The sequence below is a fragment of the Oncorhynchus keta genome, chromosome 3 (genome assembly GCF_023373465.1).
Source record: "Oncorhynchus keta strain PuntledgeMale-10-30-2019 chromosome 3, Oket_V2, whole genome shotgun sequence".
In the NCBI taxonomy this organism is placed as follows: domain Eukaryota; kingdom Metazoa; phylum Chordata; class Actinopteri; order Salmoniformes; family Salmonidae; genus Oncorhynchus; species Oncorhynchus keta.
In genome coordinates this window covers 7,908,945-7,925,230 of record NC_068423.1, presented here as the reverse complement: position 1 = coordinate 7,925,230, position 16,286 = coordinate 7,908,945, and the positions used below count along the sequence as shown (strand labels likewise).

At 42.4% G+C, this 16,286-nt stretch overlaps 11 non-coding genes across 11 annotated transcripts; all 11 read right to left on the bottom strand.

Annotated features, from left to right (window-relative positions):
- Nucleotides 1-982: 982 nt before the first annotated feature.
- Nucleotides 983-1,055, bottom strand: trnak-uuu (transfer RNA lysine (anticodon UUU)). Its single transcript has one exon. It is a non-coding gene; the product is annotated as a tRNA-Lys (tRNA).
- A 1,118-nt stretch (nt 1,056-2,173) lies between these two features.
- trnak-uuu (transfer RNA lysine (anticodon UUU)) lies at nt 2,174-2,246 on the bottom strand. Its single transcript has one exon. It is a non-coding gene; the product is annotated as a tRNA-Lys (tRNA).
- A 1,120-nt stretch (nt 2,247-3,366) lies between these two features.
- On the bottom strand, nt 3,367-3,439 carry trnak-uuu (transfer RNA lysine (anticodon UUU)). The gene has a single exon. It is a non-coding gene; the product is annotated as a tRNA-Lys (tRNA).
- A 1,120-nt stretch (nt 3,440-4,559) lies between these two features.
- Nucleotides 4,560-4,632, bottom strand: trnak-uuu (transfer RNA lysine (anticodon UUU)). Its single transcript has one exon. It is a non-coding gene; the product is annotated as a tRNA-Lys (tRNA).
- Nucleotides 4,633-5,752: 1,120 nt separating this feature from the next.
- trnak-uuu (transfer RNA lysine (anticodon UUU)) lies at nt 5,753-5,825 on the bottom strand. Its single transcript has one exon. It is a non-coding gene; the product is annotated as a tRNA-Lys (tRNA).
- Nucleotides 5,826-9,711: 3,886 nt separating this feature from the next.
- On the bottom strand, nt 9,712-9,784 carry trnak-uuu (transfer RNA lysine (anticodon UUU)). Its single transcript has one exon. It is a non-coding gene; the product is annotated as a tRNA-Lys (tRNA).
- Nucleotides 9,785-10,911: 1,127 nt separating this feature from the next.
- trnak-uuu (transfer RNA lysine (anticodon UUU)) lies at nt 10,912-10,984 on the bottom strand. The gene has a single exon. It is a non-coding gene; the product is annotated as a tRNA-Lys (tRNA).
- Nucleotides 10,985-12,111: 1,127 nt separating this feature from the next.
- trnak-uuu (transfer RNA lysine (anticodon UUU)) lies at nt 12,112-12,184 on the bottom strand. Its single transcript has one exon. It is a non-coding gene; the product is annotated as a tRNA-Lys (tRNA).
- Nucleotides 12,185-13,314: 1,130 nt separating this feature from the next.
- Nucleotides 13,315-13,387, bottom strand: trnak-uuu (transfer RNA lysine (anticodon UUU)). The gene has a single exon. It is a non-coding gene; the product is annotated as a tRNA-Lys (tRNA).
- A 1,127-nt stretch (nt 13,388-14,514) lies between these two features.
- trnak-uuu (transfer RNA lysine (anticodon UUU)) lies at nt 14,515-14,587 on the bottom strand. Its single transcript has one exon. It is a non-coding gene; the product is annotated as a tRNA-Lys (tRNA).
- A 1,128-nt stretch (nt 14,588-15,715) lies between these two features.
- trnak-uuu (transfer RNA lysine (anticodon UUU)) lies at nt 15,716-15,788 on the bottom strand. The gene has a single exon. It is a non-coding gene; the product is annotated as a tRNA-Lys (tRNA).
- Between the last annotated feature and the right edge of the window lie 498 nt (nt 15,789-16,286).

Sequence of the window (16,286 nt, the reverse complement as noted above, 5' to 3'; positions counted from 1 at the left end):
ATCCCCTCCAAAAAACACATTGTACAAGATCTCGTGGCGCAAAGGTAGTGCGTCTGACTCCAGATAAGAAGGTTGTGTGTTCAAATCAAGTCGTTTTCATGTGTGCATTATCTGCCTTCTTTACAGAGCGAAGTCAATGAATCAGCACGTGAACCAATGTAGCTTTACATAAACCACCAATCCAATGCTGCTTAAGATGACAATTCTCTCTCACAGAAGCATGGCACACTGCAAATTCCTAAATCAGATGATGTTGTATGATTGACAGACTTAAATCATTATTCGAACAAGGAGTTCAACTTCTTTTGGCTTGGAGGCAGAATTTCGGCATATGGATGAGAAGCGTGCCCTGTTACTCAGGCCCACATGCTCGGATATGCATATAATTGGTAGATGTGGATAAAAATCACTCTAAAGTTTCCAAAACTGTTAAAATCCTGTCTGTGAGTATAACAGAACTGATACGGCAGGCGAAAACCTGAGGAAAATCAATCCAGGAAGTGGGATTTTTTTTGATGTGGGTAGTTTTCAATTGAATGCCTATTGAGTTTCTAATGGGTTCGGACCCAGATTGCAGTTCCTATGGCTTCCACTAGATGTCAACAGTCTTTAGACATTGTTTCAGACTTCTTTTCTGAAAAAGTAAGAAGAACGAGACCGTTCTGTCAATGCTTAGGAAGCATGCAATGCTGGTTTGCGAGCGTGACCGAGTGCGCACCCTTCGTTGTTTTTCCTTTCTATTGAATACGCTATTGTCCGGTTGAAATATGATCGATTATTAAGACAATCGACAACCTGAGGATTCATTTTAACATGGTTTGACATGTTTCGACAAACTTTATCGGTACTATGAGGATGTCTTCAGACTAATCTGTTTTGGCTCTGGGAGTGTTTTGTCCACAGTTCGAACATGTCATGGAAAGTCAAGTAAAATGCATGATCAGAAAGACAGTGGAGTGAAGAAATGTGAACATTAAAGCATCGCCCGAACAGGGACTTGAACCCTGGACCCTCAGATTAAAAGTCTGATGCTCTACCGACTGAGCTATCCGGGCTCTGCTTTTGCTTATTTTCATACACCTAACCTGCCGGGTAGAGGCACGTGCTGACGAGGGTCATTGTCAGATGGTACAGTTCCCCAGAGAACCAGGTCTTCATTCCAAATGATACAGTCAACAAAATCTGAACTAGGCATCCCCTCCAAAAACACATTGTACAAGATCTCGTGGCGCAAAGGTAGTGCGTCTGACTCCAGATCAGAAGGTTGTGTGTTCAAATCAAGTCGTTTTCATGTGTGCATTATCTGCCTTCTTTACAGAGCGAAGTCAATGAATCAGCACGTGAACCAATGTAGCTTTACATAAACCACCAAACCAATGCTGCTTAAGATGACAATTCTCTCTCACAGAAGCATGGCACACTGCAAATTCCTAAATCAGATGATGTTGTGTGATTGACAGACTTAAATCATTATTCGAACAAGGAGTTCAACTTCTTTTGGCTTGGAGGCAGAATTTCGGCATATGGATGAGAAGCGTGCCCTGTTACTCAGGCCCACATGCTCGGATATGCATATAATTGGTAGATGTGGATAAAAATCACTCTAAAGTTTCCAAAACTGTTAAAATCCTGTCTGTGAGTATAACAGAACTGATACGGCAGGCAGAAACCTGAGGAAAATCAATCCAGGAAGTGGGATTTTTTTGGTGTGGGTAGTTTTCAATTGAATGCCTATTGAGTTTCTAATGGGTTCGGACCCAGATTGCAGTTCCTATGGCTTCCACTAGATGTCAACAGTCTTTAGACATTGTTTCAGACTTCTTTTCTGAAAAAGTAAGAAGAACGAGACCGTTCTGTCAATGCTTAGGAAGCATGCAATGCTGGTTTGCGAGCGTGACCGAGTGCGCACCCTTCGTTGTTTTTCCTTTCTATTGAATACGCTATTGTCCGGTTGAAATATGATCGATTATTAAGACAATCGACAACCTGAGGATTCATTTTAACATGGTTTGACATGTTTCGACAAACTTTATCGGTACTATGAGGATGTCTTCAGACTAATCTGTTTTGGCTCTGGGAGTGTTTTGTCCACAGTTCGAACATGTCATGGAAAGTCAAGTAAAATGCATGATCAGAAAGACAGTGGAGTGAAGAAATGTGAACATTAAAGCATCGCCCGAACAGGGACTTGAACCCTGGACCCTCAGATTAAAAATCTGATGCTCTACCGACTGAGCTATCCGGGCTCTGCTTTTGCTTATTTTCATACACCTAACCTGCCGGGTAGAGGCACGTGCTGACGAGGGGGCATTGTCAGATGGTACAGTTCCCCAGAGAACCAGGTCTTCATTCCAAATGATACAGTCAACAAAATCTGAACTAGGCATCCCCTCCAAAAAGCACATTGTACAAGATCTCGTGGCGCAAAGGTAGTGCGTCTGACTCCAGATCAGAAGGTTGTGTGTTCAAATCAAGTCGTTTTCATGTGTGCATTATCTGCCTTCTTTACAGAGCGAAGTCAATGAATCAGCACGTGAACCAATGTAGCTTTACATAAACCAACAAACCAATGCTGCTTAAGATGACAATTCTCTCTCACAGAAGCATTGCACACTGCAAATTCCTAAATCAGATGATGTTGTGTGATTGACAGACTTAAATCATTATTCGAACAAGGAGTTCAACTTCTTTTGGCTTGGAGGCAGAATTTCGGCATATGGATGAGAAGCGTGCCCTGTTACTCAGGCCCACATACTCGGATATGCATATAATTGGTATATGTGGATAAAAATCACTCTAAAGTTTCCAAAACTGTTAAAATCCTGTCTGTGAGTATAACAGAACTGATACGGCAGGCGAAAACCTGAGGAAAATCAATCCAGGAAGTGGGATTTTTTTGGTGTGGGTAGTTTTCAATTGAATGCCTATTGAGTTTCTAATGGGTTCGGACCCAGATTGCAGTTCCTATGGCTTCCACTAGATGTCAACAGTCTTTAGACATTGTTTCAGACTTCTTTTCTGAAAAAGTAAGAAGAACGAGACCGTTCTGTCAATGCTTAGGAAGCATGCAATGCTGGTTTGCGAGCGTGACCGAGTGCGCACCCTTCGTTGTTTTTCCTTTCTATTGAATACGCTATTGTCCGGTTGAAATATGATCGATTATTAAGACAATCGACAACCTGAGGATTCATTTTAACATGGTTTGACATGTTTCGACAAACTTTATCGGTACTATGAGGATGTCTTCAGACTAATCTGTTTTGGCTCTGGGAGTGTTTTGTCCACAGTTCGAACATGTCATGGAAAGTCAAGTAAAATGCATGATCAGAAAGACAGTGGAGTGAAGAAATGTGAACATTAAAGCATCGCCCGAACAGGGACTTGAACCCTGGACCCTCAGATTAAAAATCTGATGCTCTACCGACTGAGCTATCCGGGCTCTGCTTTTGCTTATTTTCATACACCTAACCTGCCGGGTAGAGGCACGTGCTGACGAGGGGGCATTGTCAGATGGTACAGTTCCCCAGAGAACCAGGTCTTCATTCCAAATGATACAGTCAACAAAATCTGAACTAGGCATCCCCTCCAAAAACACATTGTACAAGATCTCGTGGCGCAAAGGTAGTGCGTCTGACTCCAGATCAGAAGGTTGTGTGTTCAAATCAAGTCGTTTTCATGTGTGCATTATCTGCCTTCTTTACAGAGCGAAGTCAATGAATCAGCACGTGAACCAATGTAGCTTTACATAAACCAACAAACCAATGCTGCTTAAGATGACAATTCTCTCTCACAGAAGCATTGCACACTGCAAATTCCTAAATCAGATGATGTTGTGTGATTGACAGACTTAAATCATTATTCGAACAAGGAGTTCAACTTCTTTTGGCTTGGAGGCAGAATTTCGGCATATGGATGAGAAGCGTGCCCTGTTACTCAGGCCCACATACTCGGATATGCATATAATTGGTAGATGTGGATAAAAATCACTCTAAAGTTTCCAAAACTGTTAAAATCCTGTCTGTGAGTATAACAGAACTGATACGGCAGGCGGAAACCTGAGGAAAATCAATCCAGGAAGTGGGATTTTTTTTGGTGTGGGTAGTTTTCAATTGAATGCCTATTGAGTTTCTAATGGGTTCGGACCCAGATTGCAGTTCCTATGGCTTCCACTAGATGTCAACAGTCTTTAGACATTGTTTCAGACTTCTTTTCTGAAAAATTAAGAAGAACGAGACCTTTCTGTCAGTGCTTAGGAAGCATGCAATGCTGGTTTGCGAGCGTGACCGAGTGCGCACCCTTCGTTGTTTTTCCTTTCTATTGAATACGCTATTGTCCGGTTGAAATATGATCGATTATTAAGACAATCGACAACCTGAGGATTCATTTTAACATGGTTTGACATGTTTCGACAAACTTTATCGGTACTATGAGGATGTCTTCAGACTAATCTGTTTTGGCTCTGGGAGTGTTTTGTCCACAGTTCGAACATGTCATGGAAAGTCAAGTAAAATGCATGATCAGAAAGACAGTGGAGTGAAGAAATGTGAACATTAAAGCATCGCCCGAACAGGGACTTGAACCCTGGACCCTCAGATTAAAAGTCTGATGCTCTACCGACTGAGCTATCCGGGCTCTGCTTTTGCTTATTTTCATACACCTAACCTGCCGGGTAGAGGCACGTGCTGACGAGGGTCATTGTCAGATGGTACAGTTCCCCAGAGAACCAGGTCTTCATTCCAAATGATACAGTCAACAAAATCTGAACTAGGCATCCCCTCCAAAAACACATTGTACAAGATCTCGTGGCGCAAAGGTAGTGCGTCTGACTCCAGATCAGAAGGTTGTGTGTTCAAATCAAGTCGTTTTCATGTGTGCATTATCTGCCTTCTTTACAGAGCGAAGTCAATGAATCAGCACGTGAACCAATGTAGCTTTACATAAACCACCAATCCAATGCTGCTTAAGATGACAATTCTCTCTCACAGAAGCATGGCACACTGCAAATTCCTAAATCAGATGATGTTGTGTGATTGACAGACTTAAATCATTATTCGAACAAGGAGTTCAACTTCTTTTGGCTTGGAGGCAGAATTTCGGCATATGGATGAGAAGCGTGCCCTGTTACTCAGGCCCACATGCTCGGATATGCATATAATTGGTAGATGTGGATAAAAATCATTCTAAAGTTTCCAAAACTGTTAAAATCCTGTCTGTGAGTATAACAGAACTGATACGGCAGGCGAAAACCTGAGGAAAATCAATCCAGGAAGTGGGATTTTTTTTTGATGTGGGTAGTTTTCAATTGAATGCCTATTGAGTTTCTAATGGGTTCGGACCCAGATTGCAGTTCCTATGGCTTCCACTAGATGTCAACAGTCTTTAGACATTGTTTCAGACTTCTTTTCTGAAAAAGTAAGAAGAACGAGACCGTTCTGTCAATGCTTAGGAAGCATGCAATGCTGGTTTGCGAGCGTGACCGAGTGCGCACCCTTCGTTGTTTTTCCTTTCTATTGAATACGCTATTGTCCGGTTGAAATATGATCGATTATTAAGACAATCGACAACCTGAGGATTCATTTTAACATGGTTTGACATGTTTCGACAAACTTTATCGGTACTATGAGGATGTCTTCAGACTAAGCTGTTTTGGCTCTGGGAGTGTTTTGTCCACAGTTCGAACATGTCATGGAAAGTCAAGTAAAATGCATGTTCAGAAAGACAGTGGAGTGAAGAAATGTGAACATTAAAGTATCGCCCGAACAGGGACTTGAACCCTGGACCCTCAGATTAAAAGTCTGATGCTCTACCGACTGAGCTATCCGGGCTCTGCTTTTGCTTATTTTCATACACCTAACCTGCCGGGTAGATGCACGTGCTGACGAGGGGGCATTGTCAGATGGTACAGTTCCCCAGAGAACCAGGTCTTCATTCCAAATTATACAGTCAACAAAATCTGAACTAGGCATCCCCTCCAAAAGACACATTGTACAAGATCTCGTGGCGCAAAGGTAGTGCGTCTGACTCCAGATCAGAAGGTTGTGTGTTCACGTCGCGGTCAGGGATTTCATGTGTCCATTATCATCTGCCTTTTTTACACAGCGAAGTCAATGAATAAGCACATGAACCAATGTGGCTTTACATAAACCACCAAACCAATGCTGCTTAAGATGACAATTGTCTCTCAAATCAAATCAAATCAAATCAAATCAAATCAGATGATTTATATGATTGACAGACTTATATCTCAAAGTGCTGTACAGAAACCCAGCCTAAAACCCCAAACAGCAAACAATGCAGGTGTAAAAGCATATGGATAGAAAAACTCCCTGAAAGGCCAAACCTAGGCCCACAGGAACCGGATATGCCATATAATTGGCTGTGCCGGGTAGAGATTATAAAAACATGACCAAGATTTCAAATGTTCATAAATGACCAGCATGTCTGTAATATAACAGAACAGTGAAACTGCAGCAGCAGCACAAGGTGGACCTGAGGAAAATCATGTCAGGAAGTCCTGGGGCATTTTTTAGGGCTCAGGTTTCAATTGAATGCCAGGAGTTTGGCCAGGTGGACTGGGGACAGCAGAGTCCTGTCAGTTCCTGGGACATTCCACTAGGGCTCAGGTCCTTAGACATTGTTTCAGAAAGAGAGAAGGAGAAATTAGAGAACGCACAGACCTTTCTTCACACAGGACACCATGGAATGAGAAGTTTCCAGATATAACAAACTGACCCTAGCCCCCGACACATAAACTACTGCAGCATAAATACTGGAGGCTTGACAGGAGGGGTCAGGATCGATTATGGCCCCATCCGAGGACACCCCGAGACAGGGCCAAACAGGAAGTTTATAACATGTTTGCCAAAGCACATCCCCCACTATGAGGATGTCTTCAACCACCAACTGTACCATCTCTGAGACAAGGCCGTTTTGCCCACAAAGATCTGTCATGGAAAGTCAAGTAAAATGCATGTTCAGCCAGACAGTGGAGTGAATCAATGTGAACATTGACGCATCCCCGAACAGGGACTTGAACCCTGGACCCTCAGATTAAAAGCCTGATGCTCAGCCCCTGTAACAGGGTTAGGGCAGAGAATTTGCTTATTTTCATACACCTAACCTGCCAGGCAGAGACAGCAAGGGCGGTTCATTGCTCCAGAGCCTTTCCGTTCACCTTCCCACTCCTGGGCCAGACTACACTCAATCATATGACCCACTGAAGAGATGAGTCTTCAGTAAAGACTTAAAGGTTGAGACCGAGGTCTTCATCTCTGACATGGGTAGGCAGACCGTCCATAAAAATGGAGCTCTATAGGAGAAAGCCCTGCCTCCAGCTGTTTGCTTACAAATCTCTAGTGGCGCAATTAGGAGGCCTGCGTCTGACTCGTAGATCAGAAGGTTGTGTGTTCAAATCAGAGAGGTAGGTAGTTCAAGCCCATTTGCATGTAGGTTAGCAGTAAAACCTCTGCCCTTCTTTGACAGGAAGCCAGTCAATGAATAGCACTGGAGTAATATGATCAAATTTTTTGGTTCTAGTCAACCAGCAAACCAATGCTAGCTAACTGAAGTTTATTTAGTGCTTTATCCGGGTACAGAAAATAGAGCATTGCAGTAGTTCCTAAAGTGACAAAAGCATGGATTAATTTTTCTGCATCATTTTTGGACAGAAAGTTTCTGATTTTTGCAATATATTCGAACAAGGAGTTCAACTTACGTAGATGGAAAAAAGCTGTTACCTCTCGAAATGGTCTTGATATGTTCTTCAAAATCCTGTCTGGGTCCAGTATAACAGAACTCCTTCACAGTTTTATTTGAGCGACTGTAAACCATTAAGATTAATTGTCAATTCAGGAAGAAGATTTTTTTTTTTTCTTGGGACCTAGTTTTCAATTGAATGCCTGTTTTGTCCGAGTTTCTAATAGTTCGAAAGTTTGCAGCCATCCACTTCCTATGTCTGAAACACAGTCTTTAGAGGGCATTTTTGGGGCTTCTTTTCATTGAAATGTACAGCTGTGTGTCATCCGCATAGCAGTGAAAGTTTACATTATGTTTTCGAATAACATCCCCAAGAGGTAAAATATATAGTGAAAACAATAGTGGTCCTAAAACAGAACCTTGAGGAACACCGAAATGTACAGTTGATTTGTCAGAGGACAGACCATTCACAGAGACAAACTGATATCTTTCCGACAGATAAGATCTAAACCAGGCCAGAACTTGTCCGTGTAGACCAATTTGGGTTTCCAATCTCTCCAAAAGAATGTGGTGATCGATGGTATCAAAAAGCAGCACTAAGGTCTAGGAGCACGAGGACAGATGCAGAGCCTCGGTCCGATGCCATTAAATGTCATTTACCACCTTCACAAGTGCCGTATCAGTGCTATGATGGGGTCTAAAACCAGACTGAAGCATTTTTTTGTTTGTCTTCAGGAAGGCAGTGAGTTTTGTCGCAACAGCCTTCTAAATGTTTGAGAGGAATGGAAGATGCATGATAGGCCGATAGTTTTTATATTTTCTGGGTCAAGGTTTGGCTTTTTCAAGAGGGACTTTATTACTGCCACTTTTAGTGAGTTTGATGCTCATCCAGTGGATAGAGCCGTTTATTATGTTCAACACCTAGGACCTGCACAGGAAGCAGCTCTTTCAGTAGTTTAGTTGGAATGGTCCAGTATACAGCTTGAAGGTTTAGTCAACAAAATCTGAGGCCATGATTATTTTCATCATTGTGTCAAGAGATATAGTACTAAAAACACTTGAGCGTCTCTCTTGATCCTAGGTCCTGGCAGAGTTGTGCAGACTCAGGACAACTGAGGTTTGGAGGAATATCTGCCTTCTTTAAAGAGGAGTCCGAAGTCAATGAATCATAATCTTTTCCTCAAAGAAGTTCATGAATTTATCACTGCTAAAGATGACAGTCATCCTCTCTTGGGGAATGCTGCTCACAGAAGCATGGCACACTGCAAATTCCTAAATCAGATGATGCTGTGTGATTGACAGACTTAAATCATTATTCGAACAAGGAGTTCAACTTCTTTTGGCTTGGAGGCAGAATTTCGGCATATGGATGAGAAGCGTGCCCTGTTACTCAGGCCCAGATGCTCGGATATGCATATAATTGGTAGATGTGGATAAAAATCACTCTAAAGTTTCCAAAACTGTTAAAATCCTGTCTGTGAGTATAACAAAACTGATACGGCAGGCGGAAACCTGAGGAAAATCAATCCAGGAAGTGGGATTTTTTTTGGTGTGGGTAGTTTTCAATTGAATGCCTATTGAGTTTCTAATGGGTTCGGACCCAGATTGCAGTTCCTATGGCTTCCACTAGATGTCAACAGTCTTTAGACATTGTTTCAGACTTCTTTTCTGAAAAAGTAAGAAGAACGAGACCTTTCTGTCAATGCTTAGGAAGCATGCAATGCTGGTTTACGAGCGTGACCGAGTGCGCACCCTTCGTTGTTTTTCCTTTCTATTGAATACGCTATTGTCCGGTTGAAATATGATCGATTATTAAGACAATCGACAACCTGAGGATTCATTTTAACATGGTTTGACATGTTTCGACAAACTTTATCGGTACTATGAGGATGTCTTCAGACTAAGCTGTTTTGGCTCTGGGAGTGTTTTGTCCACAGTTCGAACATGTCATGGAAAGTCAAGTAAAATGCATGTTCAGAAAGACAGTGGAGTGAAGAAATGTGAACATTAAAGTATCGCCCGAACAGGGACTTGAACCCTGGACCCTCAGATTAAAAGTCTGATGCTCTACCGACTGAGCTATCCGGGCTCTGCTTTTGCTTATTTTCATACACCTAACCTGCCGGGTAGATGCACGTGCTGACGAGCGGCATTGTCAGATGGTACAGTTCCCCAGAGAACCAGGTCTTCATTCCAAATGATACAGTCAACAAAATCTGAACTAGGCATCCCCTCCAAAAAACACATTGTACAAGATCTCGTGGCGCAAAGGTAGTGCGTCTGACTCCAGATCAGAAGGTTGTGTGTTCAAATCAAGTCGTGTTCAGGGTTTTCATGTGTGCATTATCTGCCTTCTTTACACAGCGAAGTCAATGAATCAGCACATTAACAAATGTGGCTTTACATAAACCACCAAACCAATGCTGCTTAAGATGACAATTGTCTCTCACAGAAGCATGGCACACTGCAAATTCCTAAATCAGATGATGCTGTGTGATTGACAGACTTAAATCATTATTCGAACAAGGAGTTCAACTTCTTTTGGCTTGGAGGCAGAATTTCGGCATATGGATGAGAAGCGTGCCCTGTTACTCAGGCCCACATGCTCGGATATGCATATAATTGGTAGATGTGGATAAAAATCACTCTAAAGTTTCCAAAACTGTTAAAATCCTGTCTGTGAGTATAACAGAACTGATACAGCAGGCGAAAACCTGAGGAAAATCAATCCAGGAAGTGGGATTTTTTTGATGTGGGTAGTTTTCAATTGAATGCCTATTGAGTTTCTAATGGGTTCGGACCCAGATTGCAGTTCCTATGGCTTCCACTAGATGTCAACAGTCTTTAGACATTGTTTCAGACTTCTTTTCTGAAAAATTAAGAAGAACGAGACCTTTCTGTCAGTGCTTAGGAAGCATGCAATGCTGGTTTGCGAGCGTGACCGAGTGCGCACCCTTCGTTGTTTTCCTTTCTATTGAATACGCTATTGTCCGGTAGAAATATGATCGATTATTAAGACAATCGACAACCTGAGGATTCATTTTAACATGGTTTGACATGTTTCGACAAACTTTATCGGTACTATGAGGATGTCTTCAGACTAAGCTGTTTTGGCTCTGGGAGTGTTTTGTCCACAGTTCGAACATGTCATGGAAAGTCAAGTAAAATGCATGTTCAGAAAGACAGTGGAGTGAAGAAATGTGAACATTAAAGTATCGCCCGAACAGGGACTTGAACCCTGGACCCTCAGATTAAAAGTCTGATGCTCTACCGACTGAGCTATCCGGGCTCTGCTTTTGCTTATTTTCATACACCTAACCTGCCGGGTAGAGGCACGTGCTGACGAGGGGCATTGTCAGATGGTACAGTTCCCCAGAGAACCAGGTCTTCATTCCAAATGATACAGTCAACAAAATCTGAACTAGGGATCCCCTCCAAAAAACACATTGTACAAGATCTCGTGGCGCAAAGGTAGTGCGTCTGACTCCAGATCAGAAGGTTGTGTGTTCAAATCAAGTCGTGTTCAGGGTTTCATGTGTGCATTATCTGCCTTCTTTACAGAGCGAAGTCAATGAATCAGCACATTAACAAATGTGGCTTTACATAAACCACCAAACCAATGCTGCTTAAGATGACAATTGTCTCTCACAGAAGCATGGCACACTGCAAATTCCTAAATCAGATGATGCTGTGTGATTGACAGACTTAAATCATTATTCGAACAAGGAGTTCAACTTCTTTTGGCTTGGAGGCAGAATTTCGGCATATGGATGAGAAGCGTGCCCTGTTACTCAGGCCCACATGCTCGGATATGCATATAATTGGTAGATGTGGATAAAAATCACTCTAAAGTTTCCAAAACTGTTAAAATCCTGTCTGTGAGTATAACAGAACTGATACGGCAGGCGAAAACCTGAGGAAAATCAATCCAGGAAGTGGGATTTTTTTGATGTGGGTAGTTTTCAATTGAATGCCTATTGAGTTTCTAATGGGTTCGGACCCAGATTGCAGTTCCTATGGCTTCCACTAGATGTCAACAGTCTTTAGACATTGTTTCAGACTTCTTTTCTGAAAAATTAAGAAGAACGAGACCTTTCTGTCAGTGCTTAGGAAGCATGCAATGCTGGTTTGCGAGCGTGACCGAGTGCGCACCCTTCGTTGTTTTTCCTTTCTATTGAATACGCTATTGTCCGGTTGAAATATGATCGATTATTAAGACAATCGACAACCTGAGGATTCATTTTAACATGGTTTGACATGTTTCGACAAACTTTATCGGTACTATGAGGATGTCTTCAGACTAAGCTGTTTTGGCTCTGGGAGTGTTTTGTCCACAGTTCGAACATGTCATGGAAAGTCAAGTAAAATGCATGTTCAGAAAGACAGTGGAGTGAAGAAATGTGAACATTAAAGCATCGCCCGAACAGGGACTTGAACCCTGGACCCTCAGATTAAAAGTCTGATGCTCTACCGACTGAGCTATCCGGGCTCTGCTTTTGCTTATTTTCATACACCTAACCTGCCGGGTAGAGGCACGTGCTGACGAGGGGGCATTGTCAGATGGTACAGTTCCCCAGAGAACCAGGTCTTCATTCCAAATGATACAGTCAACAAAATCTGAACTAGGCATCCCCTCCAAAAAACACATTGTACAAGATCTCGTGGCGCAAAGGTAGTGCGTCTGACTCCAGATCAGAAGGTTGTGTGTTCAAATCAAGTCGTGTTCAGGGATTTCATGTGTGCATTATCTGCCTTCTTTACACAGCGAAGTCAATGAATCAGCACATGAACAAATGTGGCTTTACATAAACCACCAAACCAATGCTGCTTAAGATGACAATTGTCTCTCACAGAAGCATGGCACACTGCAAATTCCTAAATCAGATGATGCTGTGTGATTGACAGACTTAAATCATTATTCGAACAAGGAGTTCAACTTCTTTTGGCTTGGAGGCAGAATTTCGGCATATGGATGAGAAGCGTGCCCTGTTACTCAGGCCCACATGCTCGGATATGCATATAATTGGTAGATGTGGATAAAAATCACTCTAAAGTTTCCAAAACTGTTAAAATCCTGTCTGTGAGTATAACAGAACTGATACAGCAGGCGAAAACCTGAGGAAAATCAATCCAGGAAGTGGGATTTTTTTTGATGTGGGTAGTTTTCAATTGAATGCCTATTGAGTTTCTAATGGGTTCGGACCCAGATTGCAGTTCCTATGGCTTCCACTAGATGTCAACAGTCTTTAGACATTGTTTCAGACTTCTTTTCTGAAAAATTAAGAAGAACGAGACCTTTCTGTCAGTGCTTAGGAAGCATGCAATGCTGGTTTGCGAGCGTGACCGAGTGCGCACCCTTCGTTGTTTTTCCTTTCTATTGAATACGCTATTGTCCGGTTGAAATATGATCGATTATTAAGACAATCGACAACCTGAGGATTCATTTTAACATGGTTTGACATGTTTCGACAAACTTTATCGGTACTATGAGGATGTCTTCAGACTAAGCTGTTTTGGCTCTGGGAGTGTTTTGTCCACAGTTCGAACATGTCATGGAAAGTCAAGTAAAATGCATGTTCAGAAAGACAGTGGAGTGAAGAAATGTGAACATTAAAGTATCGCCCGAACAGGGACTTGAACCCTGGACCCTCAGATTAAAAGTCTGATGCTCTACCGACTGAGCTATCCGGGCTCTGCTTTTGCTTATTTTCATACACCTAACCTGCCGGGTAGAGGCACGTGCTGACGAGGGGCATTGTCAGATGGTACAGTTCCCCAGAGAACCAGGTCTTCATTCCAAATGATACAGTCAACAAAATCTGAACTAGGCATCCCCTCCAAAAACACATTGTACAAGATCTCGTGGCGCAAAGGTAGTGCGTCTGACTCCAGATCAGAAGGTTGTGTGTTCAAATCAAGTCGTGTTCAGGGATTTCATGTGTGCATTATCTGCGTTCTTTACACAGCGAAGTCAATGAATCAGCACATGAACCAATGTGGCTTTACATAAACCACCAAACCAATGCTGCTTAAGATGACAATTGTCTCTCACAGAAGCATGGCACACTGCAAATTCCTAAATCAGATGATGCTGTGTGATTGACAGACTTAAATCATTATTCGAACAAGGAGTTCAACTTCTTTTGGCTTGGAGGCAGAATTTCGGCATATGGATGAGAAGCGTGCCCTGTTACTCAGGCCCACATGCTCGGATATGCATATAATTGGTAGATGTGGATAAAAATCACTCTAAAGTTTCCAAAACTGTTAAAATCCTGTCTGTGAGTATAACAGAACTGATACGGCAGGCGAAAACCTGAGGAAAATCAATCCAGGAAGTGGGATTTTTTTGATGTGGGTAGTTTTCAATTGAATGCCTATTGAGTTTCTAATGGGTTCGGACCCAGATTGCAGTTCCTATGGCTTCCACTAGATGTCAACAGTCTTTAGACATTGTTTCAGACTTCTTTTCTGAAAAATTAAGAAGAACGAGACCTTTCTGTCAGTGCTTAGGAAGCATGCAATGCTGGTTTGCGAGCGTGACCGAGTGCGCACCCTTCGTTGTTTTTCCTTTCTATTGAATACGCTATTGTCCGGTTGAAATATTATCGATTATTAAGACAATCGACAACCTGAGGATTCATTTTAACATGGTTTGACATGTTTCGACAAACTTTATCGGTACTATGAGGATGTCTTCAGACTAAGCTGTTTTGGCTCTGGGAGTGTTTTGTCCACAGTTCGAACATGTCATGGAAAGTCAAGTAAAATGCATGTTCAGAAAGACAGTGGAGTGAAGAAATGTGAACATTAAAGTATCGCCCGAACAGGGACTTGAACCCTGGACCCTCAGATTAAAAGTCTGATGCTCTACCGACTGAGCTATCCGGGCTCTGCTTTTGCTTATTTTCATACACCTAACCTGCCGGGTAGAGGCACGTGCTGACGAGGGGGCATTGTCAGATGGTACAGTTCCCCAGAGAACCAGGTCTTCATTCCAAATGATACAGTCAACAAAATCTGAACTAGGCATCCCCTCCAAAAACACATTGTACAAGATCTCGTGGCGCAAAGGTAGTGCGTCTGACTCCAGATCAGAAGGTTGTGTGTTCAAATCACGTCGTGTTCAGGGATTTCATGTGTGCATTATCTGCGTTCTTTACACAGCGAAGTCAATGAATCAGCACATGAACCAATGTGGCTTTACATAAACCACCAAACCAATGCTGCTTAAGATGACAATTGTCTCTCACAGAAGCATGGCACACTGCAAATTCCTAAATCAGATGATGCTGTGTGATTGACAGACTTAAATCATTATTCGAACAAGGAGTTCAACTTCTTTTGGCTTGGAGGCAGAATTTCGGCATATGGATGAGAAGCGTGCCCTGTTACTCAGGCCCACATGCTCGGATATGCATATAATTGGTAGATGTGGATAAAAATCACTCTAAAGTTTCCAAAACTGTTAAAATCCTGTCTGTGAGTATAACAGAACTGATACGGCAGGCGAAAACCTGAGGAAAATCAATCCAGGAAGTGGGATTTTTTTGATGTGGGTAGTTTTCAATTGAATGCCTATTGAGTTTCTAATGGGTTCGGACCCAGATTGCAGTTCCTATGGCTTCCACTAGATGTCAACAGTCTTTAGACATTGTTTCAGACTTCTTTTCTGAAAAATTAAGAAGAACGAGACCTTTCTGTCAGTGCTTAGGAAGCATGCAATGCTGGTTTGCGAGCGTGACCGAGTGCGCACCCTTCGTTGTTTTTCCTTTCTATTGAATACGCTATTGTCCGGTTGAAATATGATCGATTATTAAGACAATCGACAACCTGAGGATTCATTTTAACATGGTTTGACATGTTTCGACAAACTTTATCGGTACTATGAGGATGTCTTCAGACTAAGCTGTTTTGGCTCTGGGAGTGTTTTGTCCACAGTTCGAACATGTCATGGAAAGTCAAGTAAAATGCATGTTCAGAAAGACAGTGGAGTGAAGAAATGTGAACATTAAAGTATCGCCCGAACAGGGACTTGAACCCTGGACCCTCAGATTAAAAGTCTGATGCTCTACCGACTGAGCTATCCGGGCTCTGCTTTTGCTTATTTTCATACACCTAACCTGCCGGGTAGAGGCACGTGCTGACGAGGGGGCATTGTCAGATGGTACAGTTCCCCAGAGAACCAGGTCTTCATTCCAAATGATACAGTCAACAAAATCTGAACTAGGCATCCCCTCCAAAAAACACATTGTACAAGATCTCGTGGGGCAAAGGTAGTGCGTCTGACTCCAGATCAGAAGGTTGTGTGTTCAAATCAAGTCGTGTTCAGGGATTTCATGTGTTCATTATCTGCCTTCTTTACACAGCGAAGTCAATGAATCAGCACATGAACAAATGTGGCTTTACATAAACCACCAAACCAATGCTGCTTAAGATGACAATTGTCTCTCACAGAAGCATGGCACACTGCAAATTCCTAAATCAGATGATGCTTTGTGATTGACAGACTTAAATCATTATTCGAACAAGGAGTTCAACTTCTTTTGGCTTGGAGGCAGAATTTCGGCATATGGATGAGAAGCGTGCCC